This window comes from Oncorhynchus kisutch, linkage group LG1 (assembly GCF_002021735.2).
Source record: "Oncorhynchus kisutch isolate 150728-3 linkage group LG1, Okis_V2, whole genome shotgun sequence".
NCBI lineage: Eukaryota > Metazoa > Chordata > Actinopteri > Salmoniformes > Salmonidae > Oncorhynchus > Oncorhynchus kisutch.
In genome coordinates, this window is record NC_034174.2 from 10,918,357 (window position 1) to 10,938,760 (window position 20,404).

A 20,404-nucleotide genomic window follows, 5' to 3' on the forward strand; every position below is an offset into this window, starting at 1 on the left:
TTGAATGCATTCAGTTGTACAACTGACTAGGTCCCTTTCTTTCACAGATTTAGTGTCTCGGTCTTATCTCGGTGTCTGATACATTTGTATTAGTTTTTGACTCGTCTCGGAAAGTGAGTACTCATAAGTTCTTCCTGAGACCAGCGGAGTAAAAAAAACTCACAATTATCAGCTTCCATTCAGTCAGCAGCATAAAACTGCTTCTCCAGGCCAAATATAGATATATATATATATCCTTTCTGGGAACATTCAGTGGTGGAAAAAGTACCATATAAAGTACCTGAGTAAATGTAAAGATACCTTCATAGAAAATGACCCTAAAATACTACTTCAGTAAAAGTCTAAAAGTATTCCGTTTTAAATATACTTAAGAAACAAAAGTAAATGTAATTGCTAAAATATACTTAACTATCAAAAGTAAAAGTATAAATCATTTCAAATTCCTTATATTAAAAAAACCAGACAGCACCATTTTCTTGTTTTTAGAATTTATGGATAGCCAGGGGTCACACTCCAACACTCAGACATAATTTACAAAAGAAGCATGTATGTTTAGTGAGTCCACCAGATCAGAGGCAGTAGGGATGACCAGGGATGTTCTCTTGATAATGGCATGAATATTACATTTTCTTTTGTCCTGCTAAGCATTCAAAATGTAATGAGTACTTTTGGGTGTCAGGGAAAATGTATGGAGTAAAAAGTTCATTATTTTGGGGGGGAATGTAGTGAAGTAAAAGTCAAAAATATACACAGTAAAGTGAAGTACTCATAGTAGTAGTACTTTCAAGTATTTTTACTTAAGTACTTTACACCACTGGTGACAATATCTTAACAGCCTTTATATCTATTATAGACATGTTATTACAGTGGTGAACCTATAGGCCTTCAGTGTGTGACAGTGGTGAACCTAAAGGTCTTCAGTGGTGAACCTAAAGGTCTTCAGTGGTGAACCTAAAGGCCTTCAGTGGTGAACCTAAAGGTCTTCAGTGGTGAACCTAAAGGTCTTCAGTGGTGAACCTAAAGGTCTTCAGTGGTGAACCTAAAGGCCTTCAGTGTTGAACCTAAAGGTCTTCAGTGGTGAACCTAAAGGCCTTCAGTGGTGAACCTATAGACCTTCATTGGTGAACCTATAGGCCGTCAGTGGTGAACCTATAGACCTTCAGAGTGTGACAGTGGTGAACCTATAGACCCTCAGTGGTGAACCTATAGACCTTCAGTGGTGAACCTATAGACCTTCAGTGGTGAACCTATAGGCCTTCAGTGGTGAACCTATAGACCTTCAGTGGTGAACCTATAGGCCTTCAGTGGTGAACCTAAAGGTCTTCAGTGGTGAACCTATAGACCTTCAGTGGTGAACCTATAGGCCGTCAGTGGTGAACCTATAGACCTTCAGAGTGTGACAGTGGTGAACCTATAGACCCTCAGTGGTGAACCTATAGACCTTCAATGGTGAACCTATAGACCTTCAGTGGTGAACCTATAGGCCTTCAGTGGTGAACCTATAGACCTTCAGTGGTGAACCTATAGGCCTTCAGTGGTGAACCTAAAGGTCTTCAGTGGTGAACCTATAGACCTTCAGTGGTGAACCTAAAGGTCTTCAGTGGTGAACCTATAGACCTTCAGTGGTGAACCTAAAGGTCTTCAGTGGTGAACCTAAAGGCCTTCAGTGGTGAACCTAAAGGCCTTCAGTGGTGAACCTATAGACTTTCAGTGTGTGAACTTATAGGTCTTCAGTGTGTGACAGTGGTGAACCTAAAGGTCTTCAGTGGTGAACCTAAAGGCCTTCAGTGGTGAACCTATAGGCCGTCAGTGGTGAACCTATAGACCTTCAGAGTGTGACAGTGGTGAACCTATAGACCTTCAGTGGTGAACCTATAGACCTTCAGTGGTGAACCTATAGGCCGTCAGTGGTGAACCTATAGACCTTCAGAGTGTGACAGTGGTGAACCTATAGACCTTCAGTGGTGAACCTATAGACCTTCAGTAGTGAACCTATAGGCCTTCAGTGGTGAACCTAAAGGTCTTCAGTGGTGAACCTATAGACCTTCAGTGGTGAACCTAAAGGTCTTCAGTGGTGAACCTATAGACCTTCAGTGGTGAACCTATAGACCTTCAGTGGTGAACCTATAGACCTTCAGTGGTGAACCTATAGACCTTTAGTGGTGAACCTATAGACCTTTAGTGGTGAACCTATAGACCTTTAGTGGTGAACCTATAGACCTAGCCTGGGTGCTTGGTTGGGACAAGCATGAATATTACTAGCAGAAAAAGTTTGCGAGTTTATCTATGTTAGATTTTAGCTCATCTTGCTCTGGCTAGCATTAGTTGTTGATCTTATTGTTGTTGATGTGCATAACTTCTCCCCGATTGCTCAATTTGGCCAGCTCTAGGAAGAGTCTTGGTGGTTCCAAACTTCTTCCATTTAAGAATGATGGAGGCCACGGGGGTTTTTGCTCTGACATGCACTGTCAACTGTGGGACCTTATATAGATAGGTGTGTGCCTTTCCAATCAATTGAATTTACCACAGGTGGACTCCAATCAACTTGTAGAAACATCTCAAAGACGATCAATGGAAACAGGATGCACCTGAGCTCAATTTTCGAAACTCATAGCAAAGGGTCTGAATACTTAAAAACCTCTTTTCTCTTTGTCATTATGGGTTATTGTGTGTAGATTGATGAGGAACATTTTTTATTTAATCAATTTTAGAAAAGGGCTGTAACGTCACAAAATGTGGAAAAAGTCAAGGGCTCTGAATGCTTTCCGAATGCACTGTATATGTGACAACACATTGTTACATAATTGTTATTGTTACTAATGTTGAGCTCGCTTCCTGCACAACCAGTTCTAGCCTGTTCTGTTCCCTTTGATCAGTGGCAGCCAACATTTTTCACCTGAAACCCCATTGTTTCCACAATAATTTCTGGGGACCCCATTTCTTTCCCCGCAAGAATTTTACACGACCCCACCCCACGCCAAATCCAATGGCACAACCTTAAAATCGGTATATTTACATTTTTACATCAACAAATAGCATTAAATTCATTACATTTTCATCTCTTATCAAAATGAAAAGAAATCAATAAATACATTTACTCAATAAAATTGTATTTTCCAAATTACCTTTCTCAAAAACTTTTGTATTGTCCCATACAATATTCTTTACTCTTCATTTTTTGTTCCTAAAAACTAGGGGTCACGACCTCGACTTAGAATACTACTGCCTTAGATGCATTGTGGCGCTGCATGGCTGTTCTCAGTCTGCTAATGAATGAGAATCAAAGGGAGGCTGATCCTGTAAACTGTGTGCAGGTCCCTGTGGTCAGATAGCAGGGATTAAACAGGATTTTCCTCCTCAAACCTCTGCTGAATCCCAAACGGTACCATATTCCCTATATAGTGCATTACTTCTTATCTTGGCCAATAGGGCTCCGGTCAGAGGTTGTACGCTATATGGAATAGGGTGCCATTTGGGACTCAACCCTCTACTGCTCTGTTCCTGGAAGACATTAGCATGCAGAGTCCATGGTCTCTCTCTCTTTATCTGTCTCTGTCTCTGTCTCTCTCTCGCTCTCTCTCTCTCTCTCTCCCTCTCTGCCTCCCTCAGAAAACTTGCACACCCACGCCAGAATTAAAATGGTTATGCAGAAGTTGTTTTCTGTCTTAGAGAGAAGACAGAGAGAGAGATGGAGAGAGAAAGAAATAGAGAGAGGGGGCGTGAGAGAAAGAAAGACGGAGAGAGATGGAGAGAGAGAAAAAGAGAGAGGGGGGAGGGAGAGAAAGAAAGACAGAGAGAGATGGAGAGAGAGAAAGAGAGAGGGGGGAGGGAGAGAAAGAAAGACAGAGAGATGGAGAGAGAGAAAGAGAGAGAGGGGGGAGGGAGAGAAAGAAAGACAGAGAGATGGAGAGAGAGAAAGAGAGAGAGGGGGGAGGGAGAGAAAGAAAGACAGAGAGAGATGGAGAGAGAGAAATAAAGAGAAGAGGGGGGAGGGAGAGATCAGGGCTGGTTGTTATTCCAGAGGCTTAGTGAGAGAAGCGACCGGTGCATACTGGACATCACCATGGAATTACAATGGCTATACAACATCCCATAATAGATAATGTATTAGCTAGGGTTTTCACCAGCAATCTTCAGTTGGCTACATAGAGCAATGTTGCACACAGAAATGCATTGCATAGACTGGACATGCATCTCTGTACCACATGATAGAGAATGATAATAATAATTATTATTATTCCTAATCATCACCTCTCTATTTGCAAGATTCTGAATGATGAATTGTCGCACAGTGATTTTTTATTTATTTTTATTTTACCTTTATTTAACTAGGCTAGTCAGTTAAGAACAAATTCTTATTTTCAATGACGGCCTAGGAACAGTGGGTTAACTGCCTGTTCAGGGGCAGAACGACAGATTTGTACCTTGTCAGGTCGGGGGTTTGAACTTGCAACCTTCCGGTTACTAGTCCAACGCTCTAACCACTAGGCTACCCTGCCACCCCGAATACTGAGCATGTTCTTGGTTCACCCGACTGAGTACTTGAACAGGGGAGAGTTTCCACAGTCACTGCTCGTTTTCACTCCTGCCTTTGGAACAGTGACTGATGTAGACCTGGAAACCAGGGAAACCAGCACAGCAGACCTCCTGGACTGGAATTGGCCACTCCCAGGTTATCAGGTGGGTTAGGTGCTTATAGTAATATCCAGGCAAACAGAGGCTGCAGACTGGAGTATCAGAGGTTAACTGGGCTTTAGTTTGGAAGACGAGTTGTTTCATTCAATAAGATCATTCATCACGTAACTCATGGGTGCCAAATAGCTGAAGGTTCTTTGAAAAGATTCAAGGTTCCTTCAACCCAGACGAAGGCCAAGTTGATTCTGTTGAGGCTCCCTGCCTTCTTATGTTAGTCAGATTCATGGCTCTGCTTCAAGGTCTTCGCTCAACAATGTTCAATTCCCTAATCATTTATTGATACTGTACCAACAATCAAATTGTGCATCAATAATGTAGAGGGTTCAGTGTAGTCGTATAGCTGTGTTGAATCAAAATGTGTTGTGTCTGTTGTGCTCGTCCAGCCATGCCTGCAGACATGCTGGGTGGGTCACAAATGGTATCCTATGCCCTATATAGTGCACTACTGTTGACCAGGTCCCTATTCCCTATATAGTGTACTACTGTTGACCAGAGCCCTATTCCCTATATAGTGCACTACTGTTGACCAGAGCCCTATTCCCTATATAGTGCACGACTGTTGACCAGAGCCCTATTCCCTATATAGTGCACTACTGTTGACCAGAGCCCTATTCCCTATATAGTGCACGACTGTTGACCAGGGCCCTATTCCCTATATAGTGCACTACTGTTGACCAGAACCCTATTCCCTATATAGTGCACTACTGTTGACCAGGTCCCTATTCCCTATATAGTGCACGACTGTTAACCAGGGCCCTATTCGCTATATAGTGTACTACAGTTGACCAGGGCATGTTGGGTTCTGGTCAACAGAAGTACACTATGTAGGGAATAGGCCGCCATTTGGCACGCAACAATACAGTACAGTGAGCTATGTTTAGTTACCCGGGGTCTGTGGGAACATCACATGCATCACTCTTATCTGTTACCCTGGACTGAATGGAAGATGAGCCTGAGCAGTGACATCACCTAGCAACTAGAGAACACTGTAAGAGGGTTCTCATGTATCTCACGATTCTCTCCTGTGATTGTTTTTCTTTCTAGAACGGTTATGCAGAAGTGAATGATTTGTCAGATTGTCAAAAGAGGAAATGGATAAGAAACCCCAAACGACAAGCCGGAATACAAAACAAGAGATCAAATGGAAAAGAAGCTCATTTAATAAAATAGCAATAGCAAACATATACAGAGTTACACAATGAGAAATAAAAATGTGTTGTACGTAAAAACATGTTGCATTGTGTCACGTTCTGACCTTTATTTCCTTTGTTTTGTCATTATTTAGTATGGTCAGGGCGTGAGTTGGGGTGGGCAGTCTATGTTTGTTTTTCTATGATTTGGGGTATTTCTATGTTTCGGCCTAGTCTGGTTCTCAATCAGAGGCAGGTGTCATTAGTTGTCTCTGATTGAGAATCATACTTAGGTAGCCTGGGTGTCACTGTGTGTTTGTGGGTGATTGTTCCTGTGTTGTCTCTGTGTTTTGCACCAGATAGGACTGTTTAGGGTTTCACACGTTTTTGTAATCAGTTGTTCATGTGTACGTTTACCTATTAAAAGAACCATGGACACTTACCACGCCGCATATTGGTCCTCTGAAGAAGAGGAGGAAATCCTTGACACATTGTCTTAGTAGATGTACACTTTCCTTCATGACTCAATATCCAGCATCTTTTCTTAAGATGTTGTATTGTATGTAAATTCACCATTTCATTTCTACTCTCCAAGTCCGAAGAGGGCACCCAGCAACAACAGTTGGCAACGTACTAATTTCATCTACAGGGCCTACATGACCACCTTTAACTCTAATGACTCCATGGCCACACCTCCTGCACCTGTCCTGTGTGTTTGGGCGTTTCGCCAATCAAACATGTTGGACAATTAAGTTGACCAATGGCGGATTTCCATCTAGGTCACCATATTTGATTCAGGAAGCTCGGCACGTGTACACAGTTACATGCCATCTCGCCCCAGGGCCCTATCAGGGCCCTATCAACCTATCAGGGCCCTATCAGGGCCCTATACACAATCCCTGCCTGGATGCGTCCCAAATGGAATTGGTATCACTATCTAGTGCACTACTTGTGCCCAGAGCTCCATGCTCCTGGTCAAAAGTAGTGCACTACATAGGAAATAGGGTGCCATTGGTCTTGGTCAAAAGTAGTGCACTACATAGGAAATAGGGTGCCATTGGTCTTGGTCAAAAGTAGTGCACTACATAGGAAATAGGGTGCCATTGGTCCTGGTCTTTATACGCTACTCTGCCACCGAGACACAGGAAATAATTTTGTGTCTTTTGAAAATGATCTCCATGCATGATGTATTGGAGAGAGAGAGAAAGAGAGAGACAGAGAGAGAGACAGAGAGAGAGAGAGACAGACAGAGAGAGAGAGACAGAGAGACAGAGAGAGAGAGAGAGAGAGAGAGAGAGAGAGAGAGAAAGAGAAAGAGAGACAGAGAGAGAGAGAAAAGAGAAAGAGAGACAGAGAGAGAGAGAGAGAGAGACAGAGAGAGAGAGAGAGAAAGAGAGACAGAGAGAGAGAGAGAGAGAGAGAGAGAGAGAGAGAGAGAGAGAGAGAGACAGAGAGAGAGAGAGAGAGAGAGAGAGACAGAGAGAGAGAGAGAGAGAGAGAGAGAGAGAGAGAGAGAGAGAGAGAGAGAGAGAGAGAGACAGAGAGAGAGAGAGAGAGAGAGAGACAGAGAGAGAGAGAGAGAGAGAGAGAGAGACAGAGAGAGAGAGAGAGAGAGAGAGAGACAGAGAGAGAGAGAGAGAGAGAGAGAGAGAGAGAGAGAGAGAAAGAGAGAGAAAGAGAGAGAGAGAGAGAGGCCAAACAGCTTTGCTTTGTTGTTGTTGTGCTTGTTGTGGGGGTGGTGATTGGGGGTGCATGGAGATGGGGAGAGATAAAACAAGATGGGAAGAGATAAAGGGAGATAGAGAGAGATAAAGAGAGATGGGGAGAGAAAGGGATATGGGGAGAGAAAGGGAGATGGGGAGAGATAAAGAGAGATGGGGAGAGAAAGGGAGATGGGGAGAGATGGGGAGAGATAAAGAAAGATGGGAAGAGATAAGGGGAGATGGGGAGAGATAAAGAAAGATGGGAAGAGATAAAGAAAGATGGGAAGAGATAAAGAAAGATGGGAAGAGATAAAGAAAGATGGGAAGAGATAAGGGGAGATGGGGAGAGATAAAGGGAGATGGGGAGAGATAAAGAAAGATGGGAAGAGATAAGGGGAGATGGGGAGAGATAAAGAGAGATGGGGAGAGATAAAACGAGATGGGAAGAGATAAAGGGAGATGGGGAGAGATAAAGAGAGATGGGGAGAGATAAAGAGATATGGGGAGAGATAGAGAGGGAAAGAGAGAGAGGGGAGATGGTGGCGAGAAAGGTAGAGAGAGGAGAGGCAGGCCATGTCGTGATGAGACATGTAAGCACTACAACAACATCATTTTTACTGTAAAATTAACTTGGTTTTATTAACATCTGCTCATTATGATGACGCCACTGCACCAAAAACGGGCTTTCTAAAAAACCCTCTCCTCTCACAGTCAGTCGTTTCCCTCCAAAGACTTCACAGAAACAAAGCTACAGCGCCAGAGAGCCTGGTAATGGTTGCCATGGCGATGGATCTGAACGGACCCTTTCTTTCCGGCTGCCTGGTGCAAATTTCAACATGTTGAGCCTCTCCAATCTCTCTGTTTCTCTCTCTACATCTCGCTCTTTCTACCACATCTTTCTCTCTCCATCTTTCTCTTCCCTTTTTTCTCTCTCTGTCTACCTTTCTCTCCCTCTCTTCCTGTGAGCTCTCACAGATTCCTTGGAAAACAGCAAGTTGTTTGATGATAATACACATCGTCCGTCCCTCTCTCACTCTCACTCTCTCTGTCTCTCTCTCGCTCTCTCTATTCTGTTCTAACGAGATTGTTCAGTTCCAGTTCCATTTGCTACGATAACTGCGTGAGGAGGAGGGGGGGTTGGGGGGGCGGGGGCATCAGGCATGAGGCAGAGACAGAAACGTGTACTGGGTCTGTGGTTTCAGATTGGGAGCAGCAGGTGCAGTAGGCTACCAGAGAATGGAGGAAACATGGAAAGAGAGAAGTGCATCGAAGTCAATGTTGAGTCATGTCATTTTTACTTAATGTGACTGTGAAGTTAGCTTTGCAGGTACAAAACAGATCTCAGGTATAGATTTCAAAACAGGTCTCAGGTCATAAACTGAAATCTATTTTGGTATCTACCTGTGACAGAAACATGTCAAAACCCTGAACAAACACAGAAATCTATTCTAAATCATACACTACAGATGAGTATGATGAGACAGGCTACAGGTTACTGTTGACAACAACAACACAACCAACGGAGTTAGAATTCCAACGCTGACCTCATTCTATAATCTACAGAAACATATTGACAAGAACATGATGAAATAATACACAACATTCCTGGTACTCTCCAGGCACTAGATCCTGCTTTCCCCAGTGTTATTCCCTGTCTTCCTGCTCATCAGAAAGTCTTGGTGTTTTCCTCAGTGTTATTCCCTGTCTTCCTGCTCATCAGCGGTCTTGGTGTTTTCCTCAGTGTTATTCCCTGTCTTCCTGCTCATCAGTGGTCTTGTTGTTTTCCCCAGTGTTATTCCCTATCTTCCTGCTCATCAGTGGTCTTGTTGTTTTCTCAAGCACTGGCACCATACCTGACGATACGACGGGGGAACCCACCCTGACACACAGACACTAATACACTATATATACAAATGTATGTGGGCACACCTTCAAATGAGTGGATTCTGCTATTTCAGCCACACCCTTTGCTGACAGGTGTTTAAAATCAAGCACACCGCCATGCAATCTCCATAGACAAACATTGTCAGTAGAATGGCCTTACTGAAGAGCTCAGTGACTTTCAACGTGGCACCATCATAGGACAGGTCAGTTTGTCAAGTTTCTGCCCTGCTAGAGCCGCCCTGGTCAACTGTAAGGGCTTTTATTGGGACGTGGAAACATCTAGGAGTAACAATGGCTCAGCTTCAAAGTGGTAGGAGCAACAATGGCTCAGCTTCAAAGTGGTAGGAGCAACAATGGCTCAGCTTCAAAGTGGTAGGAGCAACAATGGCTCAGCTTCAAAGTGGTAGGAGCAACAATGGCTCAGCTTCAAAGTGGTAGGAGCAACAATGGCTCAGCTTCAAAGTGGTAGGAGCAACAATGGCTCAGCTTCAAAGTGGTAGGAGCAACAATGGCTCAGCTTCAAAGTGGTAGGAGCAACAATGGCTCAGCTTCAAAGTGGTAGGAGAAACAATGGCTCAGCTTCAAAGTGGTAGGAGAAACAATGGCTCAGCTTCAAAGTGGTAGGAGAAACAATGGCTCAGCTTCAAAGTGGTAGGAGCAACAATGGCTCAGCTTCAAAGTGGTAGGAGCAACAATGGCTCAGCTTCAAAGTGGTAGGAGCAACAATGGCTCAGCTTCAAAGTGGTAGGAGCAACAATGGCTCAGCTTCAAAGTGGTAGGAGCAACAATGGCTCAGCTTCAAAGTGGTAGGAGCAACAATGGCTCAGCTTCAAAGTGGTAGGAGTAACAATGGCTCAGCTTCAAAGTGGTAGGAGCAACAATGGCTCAGCTTCAAAGTGGTAGGAGCAACAATGGCTCAGCTTCAAAGTGGTAGGAGCAACAATGGCTCAGCTTCAAAGTGGTAGGAGTAACAATGGCTCAGCTTCAAAGTGGTAGGAGCAACAATGGCTCAGCTTCAAAGTGGTAGGAGCAACAATGGCTCAGCTTCAAAGTGGTAGGAGCAACAATGGCTCAGCTTCAAAGTGGTAGGAGCAACAATGGCTCAGCTTCAAAGTGGTAGGAGCAACAATGGCTCAGCTTCAAAGTGGTAGGAGCAACAATGGCTCAGCTTCAAAGTGGTAGGAGCAACAATGGCTCAGCTTCAAAGTGGTAGGAGCAACAATGGCTCAGCTTCAAAGTGGTAGGAGCAACAATGGCTCAGCTTCAAAGTGGTAGGAGCAACAATGGCTCAGCTTCAAAGTGGTAGGAGTAACAATGGCTCAGCTTCAAAGTGGTAGGAGTAACAATGGCTCAGCTTCAAAGTGGTAGGAGCAACAATGGCTCAGCTTCAAAGTGGTAGGAGCAACAATGGCTCAGCTTCAAAGTGGTAGGAGCAACAATGGCTCAGCTTCAAAGTGGTAGGAGTAACAATGGCTCAGCTTCAAAGTGGTAGGAGTAACAATGGCTCAGCTTCAAAGTGGTAGGAGTAACAATGGCTCAGCTTCGAAGGGGTTGGACTCTGGAGCAGCGGAAACATGTTCTCTTAAGTGATGAATCATGCTTTATCATCTGACAGTCCGACGGATGAATCTGGGTTTGGCGGATGCCAGGAGAACGCTACCTGTCCCAATGCATAGTGCCAACTGTAAAGCTTGGTGGAGGAGGAATAATGGTCTGGGGCTGTTTTTCATGGTTTGGGCTAGGCCCCTTAGTTCCAGTGAAGGGAAATCTTAATGCTACAGCATACAATGACATTCTAGACGATTTTGTGCTTCCAACTTTGTGGCAACAGTTTGGGGAAGGCCCTTTCAAGTTTCTGCATGACATTGCCCCCATGGACAAAGCAAGGTCCATACATAAATGGTTTGTTGATGTGGAAGAACTCGACTGGCCTGCACAGAGCCCTGACCTCAACCCCATCGAACACCTTTGGGATGAATTGGAACGGCGACTCCGACCTCACTAATGCTCTTGTGGCTGAATGGGAGCAAGTCCCTCCAGCAATGTTCCAACATCTAGTGGAAAGCCTTCCCAGAAGAGTGGAGGCTGTGATAGCAGCAATGTTCCAGCATCTAGTGGAAAGCCTCCCCAGAAGAGTGGAGGCTGTGATAGCAGCAATGTTCCAGCATCTAGTGGAAAGCCTCCCCAGAAGAGTGGAGGCTGTGATAGCAGCAATGTTCCAGCATCTAGTGGAAAGCCTTCCCAGAAGAGTGGAGGCTGTTATAGTAGCAAAGGGTGCGACCAACTCCATATTATTGCCCATGATTTTGGAATGAGATGTTCGACGAGCAGGTGTCCACATACTTTCAGTCATGTAGTGTATAAACATTTAGATTCAGAAAACTTCAATGTCCTCAAAGAGGCAATTCATCTTGCAGCAGTCATAAAACATATCACACATAAAAAATGTTAAATAAATAGTACAGGATATTTACAAACAAATAGGCAGGTTAAGTACAATGTCATAGTGCAAATGCTAAGTGCAATTAGTCCAACATTTTGTTAAGTTGCAGAATTGCATTCAGAATAAAAGAGTACTTGGCCGTATTTAAAAAAAAATCTTAGGTAGTCTGTACCTGCATCCAGAGAATCAAATGTACTTCCTGTCCAGGGTCATTTGTATACCACACACATACACAGAGGATCAGACTGCATCACACCAAACCCATTTACATGCTAAACCCATGACAGAGAATCAGACCGCATCACACCAAACCATTTACATGCTAAACCCATGACAGAGGATCAGACTGCATCACATCCAACCATTTACATGCTAAACCCATGACAGAGGATCAGACTGCATCACACCAAACCATTTACATGCTAAACCCATGACAGAGGATCAGACTGCATCACACCAAACCATTTACATGCTAAACCCATGACAGAGAATCAGACTGCATCACACCAAACCATTTACATGCTAAACCCATGACAGAGGATCAGACTGCATCACACCAAACCATTTACATGCTAAACCCATGACAGAGGATCAGACTGCATCACACCAAACCATTTACATGCTAAACCCATGACAGAGGATCAGACTGCATCACACCAAACCATTTACATGCTAAACCCATGACAGAGAATCAGACTGCATCACATCAAACCATTTACATGCTAAACCCATGACAGAGGATCAGACTGCATCACACCAAACCATTTACATGCTAAACCCATGACAGAGGATCAGACTGCATCACACCAAACCATTTACATGCTAAACCCATGACAGAGGATCAGACTGCATCACATCCAACCATTTACATGCTAAACCCATGACAGAGGATCAGACTGCATCACACCAAACCATTTACATGCTAAACCCATGACAGAGGATCAGACTGCATCACACCAAACCCATTTACATGCTAAACCCATGACAGAGGATCAGACTGCATCACATCCAACCATTTACATGCTAAACCCATGACAGAGGATCAGACTGCATCACACCAAACCATTTACATGCTAAACCCATGACAGAGGATCAGACTGCATCACACCAAACCATTTACATGCTAAACCCATGACAGAGGATCAGACTGCATCACATCCAACCATTTACATGCTAAACCCATGACAGAGGATCAGACTGCATCACACCCAACCATTTACATGCTAAACCCATGACAGAGGATCAGACTGCATCACACCAAACCATTTACATGCTAAACCCATGACAGAGGATCAGACTGCATCACATCCAACCATTTACATGCTAAACCCATGACAGAGAATCAGACTGCATCACACCAAACCATTTACATGCTAAACCCATGACAGAGGATCAGACTGCATCACATCCAACCATTTACATGCTAAACCCATGACAGAGGATCAGACTGCATCACACCAAACCCATTTACATGCTAAACCCATGACAGAGGATCAGACTGCATCACACCAAACCATTTACATGCTAAACCCATGACAGAGGATCAGACTGCATCACACCAAACCATTTACATGCTAAACCCATGACAGAGAATCAGACTGCATCACACCAAACCATTTACATGCTAAACCCATGACAGAGAATCAGACTGCATCACACCAAACCCATTTACATGCTAAACCCATGACAGAGGATCAGACTGCATCACATCCAACCATTTACATGCTAAACCCATGACAGAGGATCAGACTGCATCACATCCAACCATTTACATGCTAAACCAATGACAGAGGATCAGACTGCATCACACCAAACCATTTACATGCTAAACCCATGACAGAGAATCAGACTACATCACACCAAACCATTTACATGCTAAACCCATGACAGAGGATCAGACTGCATCACACCAAACCATTTACATGGCCCAAGCCCATTTACTCTCACTCAGGTTGTACCCAAACCCACTGCTGTACTGGCCTGTCCCTGGGCCTGTCCCTGGGGCTGTCCCTGGGCCTGTCCCTGGGGAAAACCCTGCTGGTGCTTCAGATGGCAATACTACAAAGCAGGATCAATGAGTAAATCTGCTAACTTGCCTTAATATTCTGAAGTTTTTCAGAAAGAAAAGCTTGAAATTGTCATGGTCTAATTGACCCAACAACCAAAAGCACATATCTATGTTTAGCTTTCTTATTGAACCAGAAAATCAGTAATTATTTCTGGTTGTTTATCAAAGTTAGCTGGCTAACTCAATGATCCTGCTTTGTAGTAAATCCATCAGGGCAGCTTACACAGAGTTTTCTACCGTGTGGTTATCACTCAGGCTATGCCTAAACCCATGCTGTTCTTCATGTATGGTCTTTCTTTGGTGTAGGGGATTCCTTGTGGCTCAGGACTACATAGGGTTTTACTTTCATCCAGGCTGTACCCACAACCCCACTGCTGAATGTAGTGTGGCCTCTCTTCTTCTGGGGTTGAGGAAACCTAGTACCTATACGCTGCAGTCAGAGTGTGTTTCCACAGCTCTGCTTACCCCCATAGGACAGAGGCCCACAGTGGACGCCTCCTAATACCTATAAAACCTAGCGGTCAAACACTGGAAATGGTTCCAATCCTTTTTCTTTTCACCATAAATTGTTCTCCCATGTGGAAAACCCACTTCAAACAAGGTTTGTGTCTCATGCAAGTTTTCCCTGGCGTGACGTTGTGATAACCGTGTAAATCTCTCTCAGACAAGGTGACTTTTATCAATATATTTGGCTCTATTTACTCTCAGATTCGAAAATGCTAATCAAATCAAATCAAATTTATTTATATAGCCCTTCGTACATCAGCTGATATCTCAAAGTGCTGTACAGAAACCCAGCCTAAAACCCCAAACAGCAAGCAATGCAGGTGTAGAAGCACTAATGAACATCAAAGTAGGCATCATCCAAAACTACAAATCCCTGCAAGCTCCTAGCAACTAGCTACATCAATCCAAAACAAAATATACAGTATATTGAACATTTGCATTTATTGTTCCATATTTTCTTTAACTAATAATAATAATATGTCTTATTTCTGTATTTGGTCTTGTGTCTTGTACAGAATACTATCCTAGTCGCAGTCAGACATTTATAATGTGACATGAAAACTAGGCTTTTGTTTATTTGTTGCAAAGAAGCTATATAGCGAGCTAGATACCTAGCTGATTATTAGCAACATACCCTTATTTGACCAGATCCTCTCCTCCTTCCACCGGTGGTCTATATTTAATCCCTTGTCATTTCTGCCAACTATATGAACGAGGTGAATTCTATTTCAATTCATGGTGTCAGAATGCACTGCTGTATTTAAAGCAATTCAGAACTAACTTGTTGACATGTTCTGTCAAACCAGATGAACTCTTTGCAGAATGAATTAAGCATATTTATTTGATAAGAACCCACCTAGTCACCCAACAATCACGTCAAACATCTGAACTCCAAACAATGACATTGTTTTAAAGAAATCAAAAATACTAAACAATGCCTACATATGACTTTTATACGTAACATACACTGGGTATACGAAACATTAAGAACACCTGCTCTTTCCATGACATCGACTGACCAGGTGAATCCAGGTGAAAGTTATGATCCCTTATTGATGTCACTTGTTAAATCCACTTCAATAAAGGGGAGGAGACATGTTAAAGAAGGATTTTTAAGCCTTGAGACGATTCAGACATGGATTGTGTACAGTATGTGTGCCATTCAGAGTGTGAATGGGCAAGACATAAGATTGAAGCACCTTTGAACTTGGCTTGATAGTAGGTGCCAGGTGTACCGGTTTGTGTCAAGAACTGCAACGCTGCTGGGTTTTTCATGCATGTATCAAGAATGGTCCACCACCCAAAGGACATTCAGCCAACTTGACACAAATGTGGTGAGCATTGGAGTCAACATGAGCTAGCATCCCTGTGGAACGCTTTCAACACCTTGTAGAGTCCATGTCCTGATGAATTGAGGCTGTTCTGACACCTTGTAGAGTCCATGTCCTGATGAATTGAGGCTGTTCTGACACCTTGTAGAGTCCACGTCCTGATGAATTGAGGCTATTCTGACACCTTGTAGAGTCCATGTCCTGATGAATTGAGGCTGTTCTGACACCTTGTAGAGTCCATGTCCTGATGAATTGAGGCTGTTCTGACACCTTGTAGAGTCCACGTCCTGATGAATTGAGGCTATTCTGACACCTTGTAGAGTCCACGTCCTGATGAATTGAGGCTATTCTGACACCTTGTAGAGTCCATGTCCTGATGAATTGAGGCTGTTCTGACACCTTGTAGAGTCCACGTCCTGATGAATTGAGGCTATTCTGACACCTTGTAGAGTCCATGTCCTGATGAATTGAGGCTGTTCTGACACCTTGTAGAGTCCACGTCCTGATGAATTGAGGCTGTTCTGAGGACAGAAGAAAGGGGGGTGCAAACTCAGTATTAGAAAGCTGTTCTTAATGTTTTGATATACTCAGTGTATAAACATCTGCCTTTGAAGTAAAGATGAAATGGTTTATTCTCAATGTCACAAACCTGGGACATAAATAAGGTACCCAACAAACAATTATTATCCGAGAGCGATTCTTCTGCTTTTCCATTTTAGGAATTAGAAAACACAACATTTAAAGCAGCGTATTGAGATGTTTTAATGGGTGAGTTACAAATGGAGAAACAACTGGATTTGTAAGGTAGGTTTAATATAAAATACTAGGTTGACTCCTGCAGAATGAGAGGCACACTTAACAGACTCATAACAAGGAAGCCATGCCTAAACACAGCTATATCAACACCCTTCTGGTCAGATGTATCAGGTCCATGTTGTCATGCCTAAACAGAGCTATATCAACACCCTTCTGGTCAGATGTATCAGGTCCATGTTGTCATGCCTAAACACAGCTATATCAACACCCTTCTGGTCAGATGTATCAGGTCCATGTTGTCATGCCTAAACCCAGCTATATCAACACCCTTCTGGTCAGATGTATCAGGTCCATGTTGTCATGCCTAAACAGAGCTATATCAACACCCTTCTGGTCAGATGTAATCAGGTCCATGCTGTCATGCCTAAACACAGCTATATCAACACCCTTCTGGTCAGATGTATCAGGTCCATGTTGTCATGCCTAAACAGAGCTATATCAACACCCTTCTGGTCAGATGTATCAGGTCCATGTTGTCATGCCTAAACACAGCTATATCAATACCCTTCTGGTCAGATGTATCAGGTCCATGTTGTCATGCCTAAACACAGCTATATCAACACCCTTCTGGTCAGATGTATCAGGTCCATGTTGTCATGCCTAAACACAGCTATATCAATACCCTTCTGGTCAGATGTATCAGGTCCATGTTGTCATGCCTAAACACAGCTATATCAACACCCTTCTGGTCAGATGTATCAGGTCCATGTTGTCATGCCTAAACACAGCTATATCAATACCCTTCTGGTCAGATGTATCCGGTCCATGTTGTCATGCCTAAACACAGCTATATCAATACCCTTCTGGTCAGATGTATCAGGTCCATGTTGCTGTTGTCAATTGTGAGCAGCACATTTATCACTGCATTCAGTCTGAACCCCAGAATAAGCAGGAGGAACACGCCATTACACAGGAGGAAAAAAAAGGTAGCAAAACCTGTTTAAAATGTGTTACTGAGTCTAGATGTTACTGAGTCTAGATGTTATCCAACCAGGAGACGAACAAGTGAAGGAAGCAGGGAAGGAAGCAGGGAAGGAAGCAGGGAGAATGGGTGAAGGTAAGGAGGGTTTATAGAAGATGGAGAGTTCCTAAGTGTCTGAAGTTGAGGGAACACGGGGCATAAACTGCATTGTGTGGAATAAGCAGGTAGCTAAAGGGATGGTTGGAATAAACAATAAACAGGGTGCTGGTGTGCTGAAATAAACATTAAACAGGGTGCTGGTGTGCTGAAATAAACAATAAACAGGGTGCTGGTGTGCTGAAATAAACATTAAACAGGGAGCTGGTGTGCTGACATAAACATTAAACAGGGAGCTGGTGTGCTTCTGCATCCCTTTTAAGTAGTTGTCACAAATAGCCGGCCCATATCCTGTCATACTCGAGGTCTCAACATGTGTCCCTCGACGTCATTCCGACTCAGTTGCAGCATTCAGATCATGGTCATCGTGTGAGTGACCACAACATTAAAGAAGTTGAGTGACCACAACTTTAAAGAAGTTGAGTGACCACAACATTAAAGACGATGAGTGACCACAACATTAAAGACGAGTGACCACAACATTAAAGACGATGAGTGACCACAACATTAAAGATGATGAGTGACCACAACATTAAAGTTGAGTGACCACGACATTAAAGACGATGAGTGACCACAACATTAAAGACGATGAGTGACCACAACATTAAAAAGATGAGTGACGACAGGATTTCCACATATTGAGCCATATGCAATACAACTTCAGCATTGAGGGCAGCATTTTGTTGACAACATGGTGGTTTGCTCTATGTCCCCTGTGTGTGAATGATGGAAGAATCTTACCTCGCTGTAAATCCATTTTTTTATTTATTTTTTCTTAAAACTGCATTGTTGGTCTTGTCAGTAAGCATTTCACTGTAAGGTCTACTACACCTGTTGTATTTGGCACGTGTGACAAATACATTTTGATTTGATTTGAGTGTGTGTGGTCACTTAGGCCTGCACATCAACCAGTACTGGGACCATTATGTAGACATGAGATGCTTACTCTCAAAATGCAGGAAGTGAACAATCTGTGGTTTAGATTGAATTCAAAGTTAACACAAATGATAAAACTAAGCAATACGATGCAATAACCTACACATATGAAAGACCGTAGCACACAGGCCAGTACAATAACCTACACATGGAGAAGACTCTAAAGGCACATGCAGTACCAACCAATACTACTCACCTGACAGACAGGGCAGGTGTGGACCAGTGCTCCCTTGACTGCAGTCTTCTGGTCAGCAGCTATTCATTTCTTCTTCTTAGCAGCCACCGCCTGGGCATCAGTCAACAAGTTCAACTTCAACTTGAGATTGGCACATGCATTATGTAAGTGATAATCAACGAGGGGCTATGCCTTCTATGGAAAATAATCAACAACATGGTAGATGTGTTTCACAACGCACTATTTATACCACGGCTATAATTTAACACATTTACCGCTAGAAACGTGTTCAACATCCACTGAAGTAGCTAGCAATTTTGCTAGACAGCTACAGTAGTTGCCTTGGTAACAAAACAAACAGACTTGCTTGTTTAGCTAATCAATACCCTGTAATCAATGGGTCCTGCATGCTGGGAACAGGGTGGATAGCTCCAGATCTGAATGGCAGGAGTGTGTACAAGCTTTCGTTCCAGCTCATACCGGATTTCAAATCATAGCCTATCGCTGTGATTCGTTATGTTGATTGTTTAAGTCAGGTGTTTGGGCAGGATCGGGACAACTGCTGATCTTCAGGACTTCCTGCAATGACTGAGAGACCAACGCAGGAGAATAGTGTTCCAGGTTGAAACAGCTTCCCTAGTTGAGAGGTGATAAGACTTAGGCACACCCATTGGTTATGGAAATAGACAAGGTGCAAATGAGGTTTGCAATTTGGCATCATTAACGTGACAGTAATTTTACCTCAAAAACAAATGTGTGAATCCCAATTAATTTAAAACCCAACATAGCAGGTAGGACTAAATACAGTTACATAACTAACGATCTGCTGTTCAGAGGGTAACAGCAAAAAAAAGATCCATGTCTTCCAGCAGTAAAGTAAGCACACTGTTGACTCAAGAGAGGAGGCTAATCAGTCCATCTCCGAAACGTCTCAACACGACAGACTGAAATAATACAGCTAGCAAAGGTTCGCTTCGAAGTCAAGTAGTTACTTGAAGTTTACCCACCCCTCACCCACAGGCACAAACAAACTGGAAAAACTATTGTTCGATAAATCCGGAGATATTACGGACCATGTAAAAAAAAACTGTTTGTCACTAAATCCGTCTACAAGGACCAGCAAAAATAGTTGGTATGGCCTCACCTGTCTGAGTGGTCGGCTGTGAATGGCCTCACCCGCTATATACAGTTGAAGTGGGAAGTTTACATACACCTTAGCCAAGTACATTTAAACTCAGTTTTTCACAATTCCTGACATTTAATCCTAGTAAAATTATCTGTTTTAGGTCAGTTAGGATCACCACTTTATTTTAAGAATGTGAAATGTCAGAATAATAGTAGAGAGAATGATTTATTTCAGCTTTTATTTATTTCATCACATTGCCAGTGGGTCAGAAGTTTACATACACTCAATTATTATTTGGTAACACTGCCTTTAAAATGTTTAATTTGAGTCAAATGTTTCAGTTAGCCTTCCACAAGCTTCCCACAATAAGTTGGGTGAATTTTGGCCCATTCTTCCTGACAGAGCTGGTGTAACTGAGTCAGGTTTGTAGGCCTCCTTGCTCGCCCACAAATGTTCTATAGGATTGAGGTCAGGGCTTTGTGATGGCCACTCCAATACCTTGAGTTTGATGT

At 43.2% G+C, this 20,404-nt stretch overlaps 1 long non-coding RNA gene across 2 annotated transcripts; it reads right to left on the reverse strand.

The window, feature by feature from the left end:
* Positions 1-16,232: 16,232 nt before the first annotated feature.
* On the reverse strand, positions 16,233-19,905 carry LOC109866645 (uncharacterized). 2 transcript variants are annotated; one of them, XR_004211361.1, is made up of 4 exons: positions 19,508-19,905; positions 19,153-19,402; positions 18,788-18,877; positions 16,233-16,282 (listed from the first exon to the last, which is right to left on the reverse strand). It is a non-coding gene; the product is annotated as an uncharacterized LOC109866645 (long non-coding RNA). The 2 variants fall into 2 exon arrangements; XR_004211360.1 differs by lacking the exon at positions 19,508-19,905 and having other exon boundaries at positions 19,153-19,499.
* Between the last annotated feature and the right edge of the window lie 499 nt (positions 19,906-20,404).